We start from the raw sequence: 20,860 nt of genomic DNA on the forward strand, positions 1-20,860 counted from the left end.
CTTCTTCCTCCTGACATAAACACAGAACCAGGAACCAGAATTAAACACTCTATTGCTAGAGTGAAGTTAGTTAACTTAAGCAAAAATTCAAACAGTTAGTGCGTTAGTAAAAAAAATAAAGAAACAGAAAAGAAAAAGTGCTTGATCTAGATCTCCTCTTCACTTAATCATTGTCAATCTAATTCAATCCCCGACAACGGTGCCAAAAACTTGATGTGTGGAAAACGATCCAACACAAAACTCACCGGCAAGTGTACCGGGTCGCATCAAGTAATAATAACTAACGTGAGTGAGGTCGATCCCACAGGGATTGAAGGATTGAGCAATTTTAGTTTAGTGGTTGATTTAGTGAAGCAAACAAGAGTTGATTTGAGTGATTTGTATCCAACAGAAGCTAAATTGCATGAAACTAAAGAGAGAGGGGTAATTGACTGAAAATTAAAGGGGCAAGGAAAGTAAAGAGCTGAATCTTAAAGTGCAAGTAATATAAATTGCAGAAACTTAATTTGCAAGAAAGGTAAATGACTGAAGCTTAAAGTGCAAGAAATGTAAATTGCTTGAATTATAAAAGGAATTGGGAATTGGGATTGCCGAAATTAAACAAGAAAAAGTAAATTGCAACAATCAGGAAAGTAAAAGATGAATTGAATTGACGTAGATCTCAAACAGAAAATGTAAATTGGCTTGAAGAAGCCTTAGCAGATGAACAGAAAGGAAATCCCAGATCTCAGGGGTCAAGAGACTAGAAAACGAAATCTAGATCTCACTACCTTCCTTGATCCAATTTAGAAATCTATTGCAAGAGAATTAAAGATCAAGCAGTAGAAAAAGTAAATTCAAATCTCAATTCCTTAAATTATGCAGTGAAACGAAAACAGAGATCTCAGGGTTAGATTGAGACAGAATTTCCTCAATTTTCCACACCCAAGACTCAAGCAAGAATTGCAGTAAAGAAAACGAGAAAACCAAAGAGAAGGAGAATTGAATTCTCTTCCAGGATCCAAGTTACAGTAAGTAAAATCCTCCAAAAGGTTCAAATTCAAAAGTAAAAGTTGACGTCCCTCCTAAATCAAACTAACTTCTATTTATACACTTTCTTCTAATGGTCTTGGAGCCTTGAATTTGGGCCTTGGCCTTGATGGAATTGTGTTGATAATAGCCTCTGTTGATTGCTCTTGGTGTTGGGAAGAAATCCACTTGTAAACCAGACCATGAACCATTCACGTTTGAGTCAACGATTGAGACAAACGTTGACTCAAACGTCTTCGTGTGTGACATTATGCAGCTTGGCCAAGTTGCTGTCATCCACGTTTGAGCCAGCGTTTGAGGTCAAACGTGAGCTCAAACGTGGCCCTTCCCAAGCAGCTCTTCTAGCCAACGTTTGGCCCAACGTTTGAGGCAAACGTTGGTGCAAACGTGGCTCAATTAAACCATCAAACAGGGGTGCTCTTCCATTCTCTTATGGCGCCAACATTTGACCTCAAGTTTGAGGCAAACGTTGGCACAAACATTGCATAGCTCCAGGGGTATTCATTCTTGTTCTTGTGGCGCCAACGTTTGACCTCAAGTTTCAGACAAACGTTGACGCAAATGTTGGCTTACTTCCAGGGTGTGGTTGCACTCTTTCTCACGTTGAGTCCAAGTTTAAGGCAAAATTGGATGCAAACGTGGCTTCCCCTGGGTAAATATGCTTTGCCAACGTTTGCCTCCAAGTTTGAGGCAAACTTGGGCACAAACTTGGGTGCAAACTTGGGCTTCTCTCCAGGGCATTAGTAATGAAATGCATGCTTTTATTAATGCATTAACGTAAAGCATGAATTGCCAATTGCATTAGAAATGCATGGCTTTAATTAATAATGCTAATGCTTTAACTTTAAATCATTCATTCATTTAACGCCTTTATTCATTAGCATTAGTAATTAATTGTTCTATGCATGCTTTCATTATATTATTGTATTTAATTAGTAATGCAAATTACTTAACATAGCATTCATTCATTTCATTCATTTGGCATTATTAATTAAATGTTTCATGCATGCATTCATTTCATTCATTCGGTCACTTAATAATTAAATGTATGCATGCATAAGCATCAATGCATGACATCATGATGCTAATGCCAAGATTCAACGGTCATGGGCCACGCTTTCAAAAGTGTGGCCTAAAGTTTCAAAGCATGCCCAAAATTTCCTTTTCTACCATTTCTTCACCTACAAATAATCAAAACAACCAATCAAAGTATCACCAAATTCACAAGGTTTAAAATTCATTCAAAAATCAATTACTTTAAGCTTAAACCCCATGATTTTGTGTCAATTAAAGGGTGGTTGGTTGATTCAAAGAAACCATGCAATTCCACTCCAAATTACTTACTTACAATGCAAGAAAGTGCATAAATCCTATTAAAAACAAAGAAAAAGACTAGTTAATCTAGGCTAAGATGACTTGTCATCAATGAGCTCAGTTATCATGTAAGGATAAATAAGAGCCCTGACAATGATGAGCTCACAGAAATCGTGACTGATATCTGTGTTATAGCAGCTGACTGGGAGAGGTATGCAGATGGGAGACCCAGATTCATCAAGAGGGGAGACCTTAGCCAGGAGGCCAAGGGATGGTTTGAACTCGTAAGGAGGTCTATCCTCCCAGCTACAAATAGTTCAGAGGTCAATATCAATCGACTGACTATGGTACATTACCTAGTACAGGGTGGAAAAATCAATGTGCATGAACTCATAGCTGAGGGGATTTAAGAGTCAGCTGAGAAGGTTGATCCGGGTGCCAGCCTTTGGTACCCCAGCACTATTCTCAGATTGTGTACAAGAGCCAAGGTAGTCTTCGAGGATAGCAATCCAGACTGGGTGAATCCTGGGAGGCTAGTTACACTCCAGCGTCTGATCTATACTACTCCCGCCCAACAACAAAGAAGACCCCAAATAGGAAAGAAAAAAGCAAAAGAAGGAGCTCATCAAGAGGAATCTCATCAGGAAGAATATCAACAAGAAGAACATCATGACCCAGCCAACTTGAATATGAATCGCCTTTTAAGAGCCATTGAAGATTTGGGGATGAGACATATGGAAGGACAGGAGCCAATACTAAACCTTCAGTCCAACTGGATAAGCCAACAAGAAGAGTGGCAGAAATAACAAATAGAGCAGCAACAGGAACACTACTCCCAGCTCACTCAAGCCATCCACCAAGTTACTGAGAGGCAAGAACGTCAAGATAAGCACTTGCAAGAACTCAGTCAGTGGCAAATAGCTCAGATGAAAGCATTCAATGAGTTTACTATACTTAATGAAGGACGGCAACTACATAGGAAGGAGTTCAACGTAAACACTCAAGCCAAGTTGAACTACATGTCTAGTCATATGCATCATCTACACTATGCTATCCCTACATATGATGAGGTTCAAAAAGATTTTGTAGAACAAGAAGGAAGGAAAGTGAAATAGCAGAAGGAAACACTAAAGAAGAAGATGGAAGATGGTAGTTTCTGGAAGAAGTTGATTGGAAAGAGCAAAGGGAGTGGGAGTACCAGCACTCAAGAGGGACACAAAGAGGACAAGCAAGGAGGGGATCATGGTCATCCACATGAGTAAAAGGTGGTGGAGTTCCTTCGTTGGTCCATCCTTTTTCTATGCTTTAAATAAGGAAGATCTTGTATGAAATAGAACATGCTTTCATGTTAGTTTGAACCTTTTTAAATTCTGTTTTTTAAGTTTTTTGTTGAATAGGTCTATGCTTGCTAGTCTTTATGTCACTGCATCCTTTCCTTACTTACTTGTATGCTTGTCCTTTTGAATCAAATGAAAAGAGAATGAGTGTTTATTAAAAGACCAGAGTGGAGTTCATACTATGGAGTAAGTCCTGAGCTTGTGGTGTGGTCATAAGTTAGCTAAGTTGGTTCAACCACAAGGTGGGAAGACAACTATCTGTCCGGAATCGTATGCTTGAGACACACCCCATGAGACTAACTAAATAACAAGATCCTAATAAGAAAAAGGGGGAAAAGAAAAATGAAAGTGGAAAAATAAAAGAAAAAGAGTAAGCAATAAGGCTAGGCACCAATGGTTTTAATCTTGAGGCATATGTCTGTGGTGCTCCTGTGTGAGGGATTTACTTGGATGAATAAGCTCTTAGGGGTGCCTTATCACTTGGTAACTTGGGTTAACTAACTCGGGATTATCAGCTGAAAGTCCACTGTCAAGAGTAACCCTCACTACAGAGCATTTAGTAACCCAAAGAGGTGCTGGACACCAAGGTCTCGAGGAAGAAAATAAATAAACCATATGCCTGTGGTGTGTATGTATGGAGGAGAGACTTGAGGGAGTAAGTCCTTAGGGGTGCTTCAACACCTAGCACCTTGAACCAACTGGTTCGGTAGTGTTGGCTGAAAGCTTATTTTAAAGAGTTGCCCCCTTACAGAGCACTTAGCCTAAGAACACAAATAAGCCCTGAAATAACAACAAAAGGATCAATGAATAAAAGTCTCATGGGATGCAATCACAGTGAGGATTCTATGACATGATAAAGGTCTGAAAGCCAGTGAAGGAATGAACCTAAGTTGCTATGCATGAAACCACCATAAAACTAGAAACATGACTTCCACAAGAATGACTCATTTCTCTTGGCATTCCATTCATCATTCTCTTGTTCAAGTACTTGCTTAGGGACAAGCAAGCTTTAAGTTTGGTGTTGTGATGCTAGGGCATTTTGTCCAGTTTCACTGACCTTTTCTTTACTGTTTTTAGGGTAGTTTCATGCATTTTCTTAGAAAATAAGCTAGTCTGGGTGGATATTCACTTACATCTTAATTCAAGCATACATTGTGTACTTTACATGATTTCATAAGGATTTTGCATGAATTTAATGACAAATTGGATGTTGCATTTCCCATGACTTGGATTAGAACTTTGATGCACTTTATTGCTTGATTTCAGGACAAAAGAAACAAGGAAGAACCACGTTAGCAGCCACGTTAATCTAACTAACGTGACCTCTAACATGGAATGGGAGCTAACTTGCAAAGTTAATGAGAAAAGTAATCGCCAATAACGCCCTCGAAGCCATCATAGCCCACGTTAAGAGTCACGTTAACTAAGTTAACTAAGTTAACGTGAACTCTAACGTGGAAGAAAGAAAGTGGAGCCAACGTTAGTGACACTTACCTTTGTCACTAACGTTGGACCAAGCTCATAAGTGGCCACGTTAAGATCCACGTTAACTTAGTTAACGTGGACTCTAACGTTGGGAAGAAAAGGAGAAGCCAACGTTAGTGACACTAACCTTTGTCACTAACGTTGGCCAAGCCTCAATAAGCCACGTTAACTCCCACGTTAACCTAATTAACGTGGAAGCTAACGTGGAGATAGCATGTGATCGCCAACGTTAGTGACACCTACCTTTGTCACTAACGTTGGAATGAACCCACACAAGCCACTATGAGCCACGTTAACTCCCACGTTAAATTAGTTAACGTGGAAGCTAACGTGGATAAGGGAGTGATGAGCCAACGTTAGTGACACTCACCTTTGTCACTAACGTTGGAGATGGCTAGCATTGCTACGTTAGAAGCCACGTTAACCTAGTTAACGTGGACTCTAACGTGGGAAATAGGGGCATATTGGAACGTTAGTGACAAAGGTAAGTGTCACTAACGTTCTCGAAGGATTGGCAAGCCTACGTTGAGAGCCACGTTAGCTAAGTTAACGTGGACTCTAACGTAGGGAAGGGGGAGGCTTATCAACGTTATTGGGAAAGGTAAGTCCCAATAACGTGTGCGAAGGACCAAGAGGCAACGTTAGTGGCAACGTTTGTGCCACTAACGTTGAGGTTAACGTGGCTCATACTTGGGTGAGCAACGTTAGTGAAAAAGGTGATTGTCACTAACGTTCTCGAACCCACACCTCTACTTAACGTTAACACCACTAACGTCCTGAGCTAAAAGTCCCTGCCTACTTCACACTTTCTTTCTGCAAGCAAAGCTAAGCCCAATGAAGAAGATAACTGCTTCAAACTCAGGATCCAAAGGCCCATACCTAAGACTTGAAGAGCCAACTAGAAGATCAGAAGAGTAGTATATATAGGAGTAGCTTTGAATTAGTTTAAAGAGCTGGAAACTTTAGGGAGCCTTTGGCCTAGAATTACTCTTTGTATTTTACTTTCTCTGCACTTCTAGTTTACTTTCAGCATGTATTCTCCATCTTTGTTTTCATTTTCCAGAGCTATGAACAACTAAACCCCTTTCATTGGGTTAGGGAGCTCTGTTGTAATTTGATGGATCAATTTTTGTTTTCATTCTCCTTCTTCTATCTTTTCTCTTGATTTTACTAGAAAGCTTTTGATCTTCATCCAATTGGGTAGTTATCTTGGAAAAGAAGCTATTCATACTTGGATCTCTTCTGAACCTTGAAAGAGGAATGAAGGGATCATGCTAGAAATACTTTCTCATGCTGGACCAAATTGGGTGTGGATGGATATGTGACTATAATCCTTCCAACACTTGATTTGGGAAATGCATGTGGTATAATCAGTGACCATACTTCATCTCTTCTCATGAGCAATTGACCAAGGAATTGGCTATTGATCAAGATTTGAGAGATTGAATTACAAGGAATTATAATTCGATCACTTAAGATTGCCAAGGAGATCAATGAATGCATTGATTGAGGAAGAGATGAAAATGAACTTGATCCGGAGAATGCAACATCTCCTGAGCCCAATGAACTCCCCATTTCTGATCTTACCCATTCTCTTTAATTTCTGCCATTTACTTTTATGAGCAATTACCCCATTCCCATTTAAGATTCTGCAATTTACTTTCCGCCATCTACATTCAGCTCTTTATTTCTAGCATTTACTGTTTTTGCAATTTACTTTCCCACCATTTAATTTTTTGCAATTCTCAACTCAAATTCTGGTTCGCTCAACTAGAACATTCTTTTAATTAAAGTTACTTGATCAATCAATCTCTGTGGGATTCGACCCCACTCTATTGTGAGTTTTTACTTGACGACGAATTCGGTACACTTTTTGAAGGAAATTTGTTGCGAGACAAGTTTTCCCCGTATCAGTGCGTGCGCGCCGATTGCTTTTGCGATCCACGCGTGCGCGCCAAGCGTGCATGCGCGTCGATAGGAATCTCCTGATCCGCGCGGATGCGTCCATCCTTGCGCGCCCCTTCCAGCCAACCTTATTCATGCGTGCGTGTGGAGTGCGTGGGCGCGCCAATGCTGCTTTTTGCAAGATCTCAATTCTTCATGTTCCTCCCTTTTTGTACATGCTTTCTCCCTCTCTTCTAAGTCATTCCTACCCTATAACTCCTAAAATTACTCAACAAATACATCACGGCATCGATTGGCAATAGAAGAGGATTAAAATATGGCAATTTTAAGGCAAAATAAGCATGTTTTCCATTATGGAGCAATATTGGGAAGTGAACACAAAACCATGCATTTCTTGCGAATAAGTGTGAGAAATGTTGATAAAATCCCCCAAAATAAGCACAAGATAAACCACAAAATCGGGGTTTATCACTTTCCCATTTATAATTAAGTCAATTATGTTTCTACACTTTACATTATTGCCATTTCTTTTTCTGCACTTCACTGCTTTTATTTACCTTTGAGTCATTTATGTTTCTGCCCATTTATAATTCTGCAATCACAATCTATTTTGTTTAGCTTGACTAATTCACCAATTGATTAAAATTACTCAAATCTACCAATCTATGTGGATACGATCCCACTCCACTGTGGGTTATTACTTGACGATAATTTTGGTGTGCTTGCTAAAAGAACGGATTCATCAATTTTTGTATGGGGAGTGAATTCCATTCATCAAGTTTTATGGCGACGTTGACGGGGATTGGTTTGATTTTGACAATGACTAAATTGATTGGAGAACTAGATTAAGCAATTTAATTACCTTGCTATTTTTTTTAGTCCTTCAATTTTTCTTGCTATTTTGTTTTCTTTTTACTTTGATTAATTTTGTCATTCATTGTTCATATTTCCATTCTTCTAACTGATTGATTAATTGCATCAACCAAGCTAACCACTAATATTGACAAGAGTGATTCCTTCACTTGCCCTCTGCTTGCCATTTGTTGAATGTATGACAGGTAGAAGGGAAGAAACTTCATCCTCCTTCGATAGTAAACCTGAGAGGACCCTCCTGAGATTAAGGAAAGAGGCAATAGGCAAAGGCATAGTTGGAGAGGAAGTAGTGGAGGAAGATCTGAGAACCACTATAGAGGAAGAGGTATATAACAATGTTGGAGAGGATACTGGCAATCATGTTGGACAAGAGAGGAGAGTCTTAGGCTCCTACATCAACCCAAATCTAGGAAACTGTGGCAGCAGCATTCTGAAGCCAACAATCTATGCTAACAATTTTGAGTTGAAACCTTAACTCATCACACTTGTCCAGAATAATTGTTCATGAGGAGAAGGTGCTCAAGAGGACCCAAACCAACATCTTACTACATTCTTGAGGATCTATGACACTGTAAAGTCTAATGGTGTACACTCTGACACCTACAAGCTACCTTTGTTCCCTTTCTCACTCAAAGATAAGGAAGCAAAGTGGCTGGAAGCATTTCCCAAGGAGAGCTTAACTACATGGGATGATGTTGTGAACGAGTTTTTAGCAAGATTCTACCCTCCACAGAGAGTCAATAGACTAAGAGCCGAGGTGCAAACTTTCAGACAGCAAGATGGTGAAACACTTTATGAGGCCTGGGAGAGGTTCAAAGATTTGACAAGGAAATGTCCACCGGATATATTCAATGAGTGGGTAGAACTACACATCTTCTATGAAGGGCTATTATATGAGTCAAAGCAATCAGTAGATCATTCTTCAGGAGGCTCACTCAACAAGAAGAAAACCATTAAAGAAGCCATAGATGTCATAGAGACGGTGGCTGAGAATGAGTATTTCTATGCTTCAGATAGAACTCAAAAGAGAGGAGTAATAGAGCTCAATTCCATGGATACCTTGTTAGCCCAAAACAAAGTGATCACTGCACAACTAACAGCTTTGACCAAGAAGATGGAGAAGAATCAAGTCTCAGCCATTCAAGCCTAAGCTCCTCAACAAGAAGGAGATGCACCAGAAGGAGGGAATTGGGGGGTTGTGAATGTAAGAGAGAGCAAGCAATGTAAATGGCAAGAAATTAAAGTACAAAAGGGTAACTTGGCATGCAAGAAAGTAGAAGTCAAAGCAAGTAAAAGCAATGAAGATGGCAATTGAAAGCTAAAAAGGAATCTTGGTGAGAATTGGTTAATTAAGGATTCCTATCATAGTTGTGGACCACAAACATGGTAATTATGTGTAGATTAATCCCAATTAGTCAACCCTACATCGAGAATAAGTCAATTAGGCATAATTAATTTTAATCCACAAGTCCTAATCAACTCACTAATTAACTTAGAGAAAGATTAGCGTTAGTGGAAACCAAATGAATTAACAACCCTCACACAATATGGAATGGACATTCACCCCTCAAGTTCACCCAAACCACACAATTTCTCAACCAAGAGTGAGAAAAACTATGCAAAAATCCAACCAAGCATTTTATCAAACACTTGGTGGGCATGAAAAGAAAGCATGGTAAATGACAAGAAATAATAAATGCTACAACTACCAATTGCAAGGAAAATAAAGATAGCAACTCAATAAAGCAATAAAGAGGCATGAAACATAAAATTGCATTAAATGTAAATTAAAGTAACAAGAGTGAAAATACATAAAAGTGGCAAAAATGGAGAAAGTGACAAGATAAAATAATGAAATTAAGACAATAGAACAAGGAAATGTAGAAGAAATTAAAGTAAAAAAAAGAATTAAAAAAGGCAAATTACAAGGAAAGTAAACTAAGAACCCTAATTTCTAGAGAGAAGGGGGAGCTTCTCTCTCTAGAAAATGAACTACATGATAAAAATCTACCCTAATTGCTCCCCCTTCAAATGGAGTGAGGCCTTGCTTAATATAGGGAGAATCAGCATCAAAAAGTTCAAAAACTGGCTTCTGGAGGCCCAGAAATCGCCCCAGCGATTTCCATTAAATGAGTCACGCGCTGGGACGTGTGCGGACGCATGCACACATGCTGATTTTCCGCTTGTGCGTACGCACAGGTGGTCGTGTGTACGCACACATGGTTTTGCGGCTTTTGTGCGTACGACAGGTGGTTGTGCGCACGCACACTCCAATGTGTGCTTCTCCTTTGTTTTCTTCATGTTTTCTCCCTTTGTGCATGCTTTTCCATCACTTATTCCATCCATATTAGCCTCGTAATCCTGAAATCACTCATCAACCACATCAAGGCATCGAATGGAATAAAAGTGAAATAAAATTTAGCTATTTTAAGGCCTAAAAACCATGTTTTCACAATTAAGCACAAATCTAGGGAGAATTACAAAACTATGCTATTTAGAGGAATAAGTGTAGGAAAAGTTGGTGAAATCCACCCAAATAGAGCAAATAAATATCATGAAATGTGGATTCATCAGCCATAGACTCAAGCATTACCTAGGAGACTCACTGGATGAGAAGAGAGTGAGCTACAACCTCAGCTGAGAATGGAAGAACGTCAAGCTAGTGACGATAAAGAAGCACTAGTTGGGAGGCACCCCAACACTTTATATTCTTTTGATTTATTGCTTTCTTAGAAGTAGTTAAAAATTTGCCTATTTAGGAAGTTTAAGTTTCAGTTTAATATTTTTGTTTCATTGCCTTCTAGAGGTAGATTGTAGGTGGTAGATTAGGAAGTTTTAATATCAGTTTTTGGTAGTTAGAAAAGGCTTACATTCTGTTTTCTTTTATTCTGGAAATGCAATTTGATGAATATATGTACTAATGATGAGTAATTGGACTGAGAACTAGCTAAAAAGCTAAGTTTGCTGTGGCCACCAACCCACTTAATCTAGGCTTACAACCAATTGAATGAATTAATTTAAAGAGTAAGCCCATGGATTAAGTTTGGTGTGGCTACCACCACACGAAGATCACCTAGCAAGCCCAATGCCATCCAAGTTAAAAGCATTTAATAAATTGGTGAACACATAAAAGTTGGTTTTAAATGTGTTCTGAAGGGGGTTAGAGGTGAAAGAATGCGAAAGGATGAAAATTAATTCACCCTCATGAACACATTAAAACCCAATGATGAACCAAATTTATTATGATGCAATAGGATTAAGGTTGGTGTCCTAAAGTACACTCATCAGTTGCTATTTCATTGGTTCACACTATGAGAAATGTAAAGGGTTCTTTTGTCATTACTGTTGGGGTTTTCGGTTTTATTTTTAGGAGAGAGAATGGGCCCCACATGATTGATATCTCAAAAAGCAAGAATTCAAAGTGTACTTGTACTTTGGAACTCAACACTTGCATGAAGCCAAAAGGGATTAGGGTTGGCGCCTCTTCCCACGCTAGGCGCCACTTCCCAAGTGGGAAAACATTGAAGTGCTTTCACTTCCCACCATCCAGAGTACACTTCCCACCCCTATAAAAAGCCCCTCACTTTCCCACCTCCCTTCACAAATTAAACCTCAACCTCATACACAGAAGAACCCCCACACTTTCCTCCTCTCTTCCCCTTACCTTTCTTTTCCTTTTCTTTTCCTTTTCTTGATTGGGACAATCAAGTCCTAAGTTTGGTGTTGGAGCAAAACTGTGTTTTGCTTATTCTCTTGCAATATTCCCCAACCTTCTTTAAACCTTCAAGCACCCTTTTCTCACCCCAATGGCACTACCAAGAGCCTCATCATCAAAGAAAAGAAAGACTAGGGAACCGATTTCTGGATCCTCAATTTCAAGATTCAATGAGTACAAGTTCCTCTCATCATTCAACCAAAACCAATTTTATGATTGGGTGAGTGAGAGATAAATTATCCCGGAGGTTGGTTCCCAGCTGGGAAGGAATGAGCACCCTGAGATCAATAGGGAGATAAACAATAGAGGCTGGGCACTCTTGTGCAACACACTAAGGAAGGTGGTGGAATGCTTGGTGAGAGAGTTCTATGCCAATGCTGTACCTCAACGTAGGCAAACCTATGGCTATCTCAGCTATGTGAGGGGAAAGGCCATTGATTATAGCCCCTCCAATATAGAGAGGATGCTAATGGTGAATTGGACAAACTCCACCCGGAGCTATGAGAAAAGAATGAAGCAACAAGACCCAGGATTTGATGAAATCCTCAATGAGATCTGTGTGCTGAATGTGCAATGGATAAACGACAAGGATGAGAGGCCCAATCAGCTGAGAAGAAGGGATTTGAGCCCCCAAGCTAGAGGGTGGCTGGATTTTGTGAGATGATTTCTAATTCCCACATCCAACACTTCGGAGATAACTAAAGAGAGAGCTGTGCTCATATATAGCATAATGAGAGGAGAAGGGAGCATAGAGCTTAAGGTTGGCATTCCCCAGTATCATCCAAAGGCTGTGTGATGAAGCAGGGGTAGAGAAAATTATTGATGAAGTGCTAGTAGAACAAGAAAAGCCCATAACTGCCAAGAAGATGGCCAAAGTGGTGGCTGTCATCCCACTTAAGAGGAGAAGAGAGCATAGAGCTCATGCTCATGTACCACAAGGGCAGCCACAACAAGAGGAAGAAGTCGAAGAGAAACCACATTTCCTAGCACTCCAACCACAACCAGACCAATAATACCAATAATTTCCTGAAGGATTCAACTGGGAACAACTGCAAGGAGACGTACACCAAATGAAGGGAGACCTACATCATCTGAGAGAAGATGTCAACCAACTCAAGGATAATCAACAAAAGCAATGGGACCAAGTGAATGAGAATATACAACAACTCTAAGGAAGTATAGAACACCTGAAGGAGCAGCAAGACCAAATCAACTGGGGAGAGATGCAAGGCAGCCTAAGAATGATTTTGGAACAACAACTACATCAGATGGGGGCCTTGCTGAGTTCAAGCATCTTTATGAAGCAAGAACTGTAGCAAGAGGGGAATATGACTGCTACGCACAAACAAAATTGACCTACTTGTGCAATGCAGTAGCCAATATGAATTCAAGTTATCCTACCTATATGCAGAAGATGGAGGAACTCAGTGCAAGGCAGGAAGAAATAACATACCAGCACAAAGAAAATGTGAAATCCTATATGAGAAGGCTAGGATTGGAAGCCCAAGGACAAAAAGGCACAAGAGGGATCCTTCAAGAAAGATGACTCCTCCCCTTCCAAAAAGAAAGACAAAGGAAAAGGGCCAACGAACTGAAGCTGCTCAAGGTGGTTAAGTCCCATGGTTGACACTCTCTAAATTCTGAATTCTATTTAAGTTTTCTTTATCTTTTAATTTCTATTTGAGAATAAATAGTAATGCTAGGATAGTTTATGTTTAAATCTTTTTTTTATGCCTTGAAGTCTTTTGTGAGTCCTTTGAAGTACAAGAAAGAAAATGCAATGTTAATTTTAAGTCTTTTCAACATCAATAAAAGAATAGTTTGTCTACATAAGAGTTGTTGTGAGTTGTGCAAGAACAAGGGGTAAAAGAGACTAAGACCAAGAGAGGCCATTTAAAAACTAAGAGACAAGGAACTAAGTGTAGAACCTTAAATGAACTAAAAAGAAAACGAGACATGAAAGGCAACTAGGCTTAGAAGGTATGACAAGTAGAGGTTAAGGGGTGTTCCTTGAATATCTATAGAACCAAGAAGTAGTAAGCAATAAAGACCCAAGGCTCTGAGCATCAACTACTAGAATAGAAAGAAACATTAAAAAGCTCAAAAGAGTTGGAAACTCTAGTAGATGCTTGTGGTGAAGATATGTCAAGAAGAGACCTAGGCAAGTAAATTCCTAGGGGTGCTTCAACACCTAGTACCCTAAAACCAACTGGTTTGGGAGTACTAATTGAAAGCCTAACTAAAAGGTTCTCTTGAGACAAAACACTTAGAGTCGTGGTCAATAAATAGAAAAGAAAGAACAACCAAAAGAAAATGAACTAACTCTTACTACTTCAAGGTGACAATCAATAAAAATGACCCCTGAAGCTTATACTTGAAAGAACCCTCAAGGATCTAGGAGTTCTTTGTGGCATTGAAACAAAAATATTCATGCATGTGTTAAACACTTAGTCCTATCCTTACTCAATTTTGCATTCCTTCAAGGTCAAAGTCTCAATTTATAAAAGGACTACTCACATTGATTTGCTTGGGACAAGCAAAGCTTAAGTTTAGTGTTGTGATGACTTGTATCATCTACCCTTTTTTCTTGTTTAAAAAGGACTATAAAAGAGCATAATCTCATTTGATCATCGCAATTTAGGAATTAATTGATGAATATTATAGTACATTGCTTTGAAATGGGGTTGTGTTGAATTTCAGGTGGAAAAGACCATCAGAAAGGGAAGAAAAATAACAAAACAAGCTGGGTGTGTGAAATTGGCATGCCACTTGTAACAAACACCACAAAATTGTATGGGCGTGGCACACTAGTATCGAAGTCCAGAGGGGAATCTCAAGCAATTATATGGGCATGGTATGCCAAGAACTGGGCGTGGCACGCCAGTGTAGTCTTCCAGAGAGCAATAATCAAGGCCACTAAAGGGGCGTGGCACGCCAGGCTGGGCGTGGCATGCCTAACCCCTCACATACTATGGGCGTGCTACTTGAGCCATGGGCGTGGCATGCCAGTTCATCACTCCAGGAGGGATCATCACCTGGGCGTGCCACTTGGTATCGAAGGCGTGGCACGCCAGCTTCAAAATGACACTTGGGCGTGCCACTTGACGAGCCAGGCGTGGCATGCCAAGCTTAAGAAAGCCACAAATGAATGGGCATGTGATGGGTGGAAATTTAGATTTCCACACAAAACTCACCGGCAAGTGTACCGGGTCGTATTAAATAGTAATTACTCACAAGAGTGAGGTTGATCCTACAGGGATTGAAGGATTGAGCAATTTTAGTTAGGTGGTTAGTTTAGTTAAGCAAACAGTTGATGAATTGAGTGAATTATGATCAACAGAAGCTAAATTGCATAAAAATTAAAAGGGAGAGGGGAAATTGACAGAAAAGTAAAGTCCAGAAGAGTAAATTGCATGAAACTTAAAGTGCAAGAAAGTAAAAGAGCTTAAACTTAAAATGCAAGTAATATAAATGACGGAAACTTAGATTGCAAGAAATGTAAATAGTTGAAGCTTAATGTGCAAGAAATCTAAATTACTGAATCTAAATTGCTGAGGAACTTAAATTGCTGGAAGAGTAAAGGGATTTGGGGGCTGGGATTTAGAATTGAATAAGAAAAGACAAGCTAAAGTAAATCAGAAAGCTGTGAAATAAGAAATGCAGTTTAGTTACCAAGAAGAAATGTAAAATTACTTGAAGAAACAAAACAAAAAGAAACTTAGCTCAATTGTGAAATTCTAAAAGAGAAATTAAAGATCGAAGAAGACCAATGAGATTAGGAAACAGATCTAGATCTCAATTACTCCTTTGATCAAACAGAAAAGAAATTTCAAAAGAAATAAAAAGGAAGACAGTAAATGAAACTTAAATCCAATTCTCCAATTCCTTAAACAGAAAAGTAGATATTGTAGATGAAGAGAATGAAAACAGAAAACTAAACTCAGATCCAATTCTTAGAATAATTGAGAAAAGAGGGAAAAGATGATTCTCAAACTTAGAATCAATGAAGCTCTTCAATCTCAACTCAAATTCCAAGAACAGATAGCAGAAGTTGCAGAAGAAAATGAAAAAGCAGAAAGAAGAACTCAGATCTAAATTCCAATTCCCAAATGCAAAACAATTGACAATTTAAAGTGAGCTAAAGGCAAAACTAAAACTGAGCAAAAGGTTTAAAAAAAAAGGTCCTCTACAAATCAAATTAACTCCTATTTATACACTTTCTATTTTTTTGGTTTTCAAAATTTGGAGTGGGCTTTTCAGGTTGGTGAAGAAGTGGATCCAAGAAGGCATTTGATTGAAAATGGTCCATTGGTGCACTTGTTTGAAAATGGGTTAGGGGGCTAGCTCCAGTGGAGCACTCAGTGAGGAAAGGTAACGTAGCGCTCCCTTGCTTAGTGAGCCTCCCTTCGAGCCAAGCATGTTTCACTTTGTGCCAATATATAGCGCTCAGTTGGAAATTTCCAACATAGCACCCCTTGCTTCCATGGTTCCCTCTTCGAACCCTACTGGCTTCCTTTTGCTAGCAATTTTCTTGTAGTAGCGCTCAGTGAGAACCTTTGAACGTAGCGCTCCTTTGTGTGCATGGTTCCCCTTTCGAACCTTGGCTGCCCATTTTAGGAGTGTCGCGCCTTGTTTTTCTTTAAATGGGCCACGAAAATGATGAAAGAGTTAACGTAGCGCTCCTTTGATTTGAGCGCTGGCCTTGCTAGTTGAGTTTCCTTGTAGCGCAAAGTTGGGACACTGAACGTAGCGCCCTTGCTTTTCTTGCTTGATGTGCCTTGGTGCTCCCAACTAGCGTTCGCTCTTTGAACGCTACGCTCACTTTTTTAGCGCTGGCCCTTGCTCCTTTGGCTGAGCGCCACGCTTCAATATTATAGGCCACGCTTTGATAAGGCACGCTTTCATGGTTGTTTCTTTTCTTCACCATTTCTTCACCTACAAGCAACCAAACAAACATATCAAAGTATCACCAAATTCACATGGTTTCTAAATCATTCATAAATTAAACTAATTCTAGCTTAAACCTTATGATTTTATGTTAATTAAATAATGGTTGATTAATTTAACATAACCATGAAAATCCACTCTAAATCACTTACTTATAGTGCAAGAAAGTGTATAAAACCTAATGAAACAAGTGAAAAATACTTGAAAAGCTAGTATAAGATGACTTGTCATCACAACACCAAACTTAAATCTTGCTTGTCCCCAAGAAAGTAGTAAACATAAGAAGAAATGAAATGAAACAGAGAAGCATACATGTCCTTATTTAGCATATAATTGAACTTGGTTCATGGGGTTTTATGTAGACAAATGTAGCTCAATTATTCTTAGCTATTTGATATGGAATGTCTCTTTGATGGTTCACTAGAGTTGCTGCTATAATGCCTTGCTTTTTGATTGATCCCTGTTAGCTTTTTCTTTCTTTTTTTTTGCTTAGAAAGCTTATTTATCAATGAAAGCTTGGTGGCAAGTGTTGCAGCAGCCTTTTGGCTCAATTTTTGCTCAACACTTCTTCACCACAGACACTTGGCTCATAATTTCTTCCTAGGAACATTGATGCCTAGCATCTCTTTGGATTACTAAATGCTTTGTAACTAGGTTGCTCTTGATAATGGACTTTCGGTTGGCAATCCATTGATTAGCATGCAGAAATTGTGTGTAGGCGTTTGAACTTACTTTGGTGTGTGAACACCAAACTTAGTTTCTTGCCAATGTTTTTTATACAACAAGCCAACCATATATGAAACCTTGTGCCTTTGCTGAAGGTCACAAAACTAAAACTAGAAAACAGACAGTGGCTAAGTAGCTTCTCTGATTGCTTGGAGCTAGCAATTATTTATGCAGAAGGTGAAAATGTGTTTTCAAGTGAGATTTTTGGTGGAACACCATACTTAGCATCCTTCATTCTCCCTTAAATTGTTTTGGTGTGCAACACCAAACTAGCTCCTTGCAATACAGATAAAGCCCCTTGACCTTTTTATTGAAATAGTTAGGAAAAGAAAACTACCTCTAGTTGGGTTGCCTCCCAACAAGCACTCTTTTAATGTCACTAGCTTGACATTCCTCATTCTTGCTCAACTTAATTCTTGAACCTCCTTCTCTTTGTTCCAAGGGCCTCCCAAATAATGCTTTGCTCTGTGGCCATTTGCTGTGATTGTGTCCTTTGTAGCCTCATCCAAAAGGTCAAGGCTTCCATAAGGGAGAACCTTTGTGATCAAATAGAGGCCAGTCCATTTAGACTTGAGCTTGCCTGGGGAAATCTTGAGCCTGGAATTATATAGGAGTACTTGCTGTCCTGGTTTGAACTCTCTTTTCAGAATTTTCTTGTCGTGCCACTTTTTAGCTCTCTCCTTGTATATCTTTGCATTCTCATAAGCTTCCAGTTTGAATTCATCTAGCTCATTGAGTTGCAACAACCTTTTTTCTCATGCTACTTGAGGATCAAAATTGAGGAGCTTAGTGGCCTAGTAAGCTTTGTGTTCTAACTCCACAGGAAGGTGGCATGATTTTCCATAGATCAACTAAAATGAAGACCTTCTTATAGGGGTTTTGAATGCTGTTTTATACACCCATAAGACATCTTCCAGCTTTCTGGCCCAATCTTTCCTGGTGGTTCCCACAGTTTTCTCTAGAATCCTCTCCAACTCCCTATTTGCAAGCTCTGCTTGGCCATTGGTCTGTGGGTGATATGGTGTGGCTACTTTATGCATAACCCCATATTTGTGAAGTAATTTTTCCATCTGTTTATTGCAAAAATGACTGCCACCATCACTGACAAGACCCTTAGGCACTCCATGTCTAGTGAAAATGTGCTTCTTAAGGAATTGAAGGACAATTTGTGCATCACATGTGGTTGTGGCTATAGCTTCCACCCACTTTGAGACATACTCCACTGCTACCAGAATGCATTTGAAGGAGTACGAAGGGGGAAAAGGGCCCATAAAATCAATGCCCCAAAGATCAAATAACTCCACTTTAATAATGAAATTTTGAGGCATTTCATTTCTTTTTGATAGTCCTCCAGCTCTTTGGCACTCATTACACTGATGAACGAACTCTCTGGCATCCTTGAATACAGTTGACCAATAGAATCCACTTTGCAGTACTATGGCAGCTATTCTCTCTGGTCCAAAGTGTCCACCATAGGCTGAACCATGACAATGCCACAATATGTTTCTCATCTCAGTTTCAGGGACACACCTCCTAATCATACCATCCGGACATCTTTTGAACAAAAATGGTTCATCACACAAAAACTTTCTGGCTTCATTGAGTAGCTTTTTCACTTGTTTCTTGGAGAGTTCTTGAGGGATCTTCCTTCCCACCTTGTAGTTTGCTATGTCAGCAAACCAAGGTGCTTGTTGGACTTGGAAAAGATGTTCATTAGGAAATTTCTCATTCACTTGCTGTGGTACATTTTGATTGGCCTCTTGTGGCACTCTTGACAAATGATCTGCCACCTGATTCTCGCTCCCCTTCCTATCTCTTACTTTAATATCAAATTCTTGTAGCAGCAGCACCTATCTGATGAGTCTGGGCTTTGCATCCTGTTTAGACATAAGATACTTGAGAGTAGCATGATCAGTATACACTATAACTTTTGAACCAATCAAGTATTGTCTAAACTTATCAAATGCATATACAATGGCCAGTAGCTCTTTCTCTGTGGTTGTGTAATTCTTTTGTGCCTCATTTAACACCTTACTGGCATAGTATATGACATGATGCAGCTTGTCTTTCTTTTGCCCCAATACAGCACCAATTGCATCACTTGCATCACACATAAGTTCAAAGGGAAGTCCCCATTCTGGAGGTGTGATGATTGGTGCTGTAGTGAGTTTTCTTTTTAAAGTTTCAAATGCATGTTTACAATTATCATAAAAAATGAAAGGATTTTCAACCACTAGCAAATTGCTCAATGGTTTGGCTATTTTTGAAAAGTCCTTAATGAATCTTCTATAGAAACCAGCATGCCCAAGGAAGCTTCTCACTGCCTTTACATTGACAGGTACAGGGTGTTTTTCAATTATTTCTATTTTAGCCCTATCAACCTCTATACCCCTGTTTGAAACTTTATGCCCAAGAACAATACCCTCTGGTACCATGAAATGACATTTTTCCCAATTTAAGACTAAATTTGTTTCTTGGCATCGTTTCAATACAAGAGTTAGTTGTTGCAAACAATCTTCAAAAGAGTTGCCAAAAACAGAGAAATCATCCATGAAGACCTCTAAGAATTTTTCAACCATATTTGAGAAAATTGAAAGCATACACCTTTTAAAGGTAGCTGGCACATTGCATAGCCCAAATGGCATCCTTCTGTAGGCGAAAACTCTAAATAGACATGTGAAGGAGGTCTTTTCTTGGTCCTTGGGGTCCACCACTATCTGATTATACCCGGAATATCCATCCAGGAAGCAATAATAAGCATGGCCAGCCAACCTCTCCAGCATTTGATCAATGAAAGGGACAGGAAAGTGATCTTTCCTTGTAGCCTCATTCAGTCTCCTATAGTCTATGCACATCCTCCAACCAGTCATTGTCCTTGTAGGGATCAACTCATTCTTCTCATTGGAGATCACAGTCATCCCCCCTTTATTTGGCACAACCTGGACTGGGCTTACCCAAGAGCTATCAGAGATTGGGTATATGATTCTAGCATTCCATAGCTTCATTACTTCCTTTTGAACTACCTCCTTCATGGTTGGGTTGAGTCTTTGATGCCAAGGCATCTTAGGCTAGTTTTACTAGCATTTTTCTGTTAGTTTTAGTTGTTTTATGCATTTTCTTTAGCTTAAAGTAACCAAGAAGGGTTAAATGAATAACAAAGCAATGAACCATCCAAAGAGTATGATTTTGATGCAAATTCCATGAGTTTTTAGTTATATTACTTGAATGCTATGAATGGAAGATTTCTCATGAAATTTTGCAAGACTTTGATGCAATTGTTTGGATGATTGCAGGGAAGAAGAGGCTAGGCAAGGAAGCAACAAAATCAATAAAGGAAGCTTGAATATCACATGTGGAGTTTAAGTTCCAGTTTAAGCTTAAACTGGAACTTAAACTACCAAACCATATAATGCTGGAAATGGCGTTTAAGTTCCAGTTTAAGCCTAAACTGGAGCTTAAACGCCAGAATCATGAAGGATAAGAAATGCTGGAACTGGCGTTTAACCTCCAGTTTAACCTTAAACTGGAA

The 20,860-nt window shown here is 39.3% G+C and overlaps 1 non-coding gene across 1 annotated transcript; it reads right to left on the bottom strand.

Moving 5' to 3' along the window:
* Positions 1-8,685: 8,685 nt before the first annotated feature.
* Positions 8,686-8,792, bottom strand: LOC112787645 (small nucleolar RNA R71). Its single transcript, XR_003195046.1, has one exon. It is a non-coding gene; the product is annotated as a small nucleolar RNA R71 (small nucleolar RNA).
* Between the last annotated feature and the right edge of the window lie 12,068 nt (positions 8,793-20,860).

The sequence above is a fragment of the Arachis hypogaea genome, chromosome 20 (assembly GCF_003086295.3).
Source record: "Arachis hypogaea cultivar Tifrunner chromosome 20, arahy.Tifrunner.gnm2.J5K5, whole genome shotgun sequence".
Classification (NCBI taxonomy): Eukaryota; Viridiplantae; Streptophyta; class Magnoliopsida; order Fabales; family Fabaceae; genus Arachis; species Arachis hypogaea.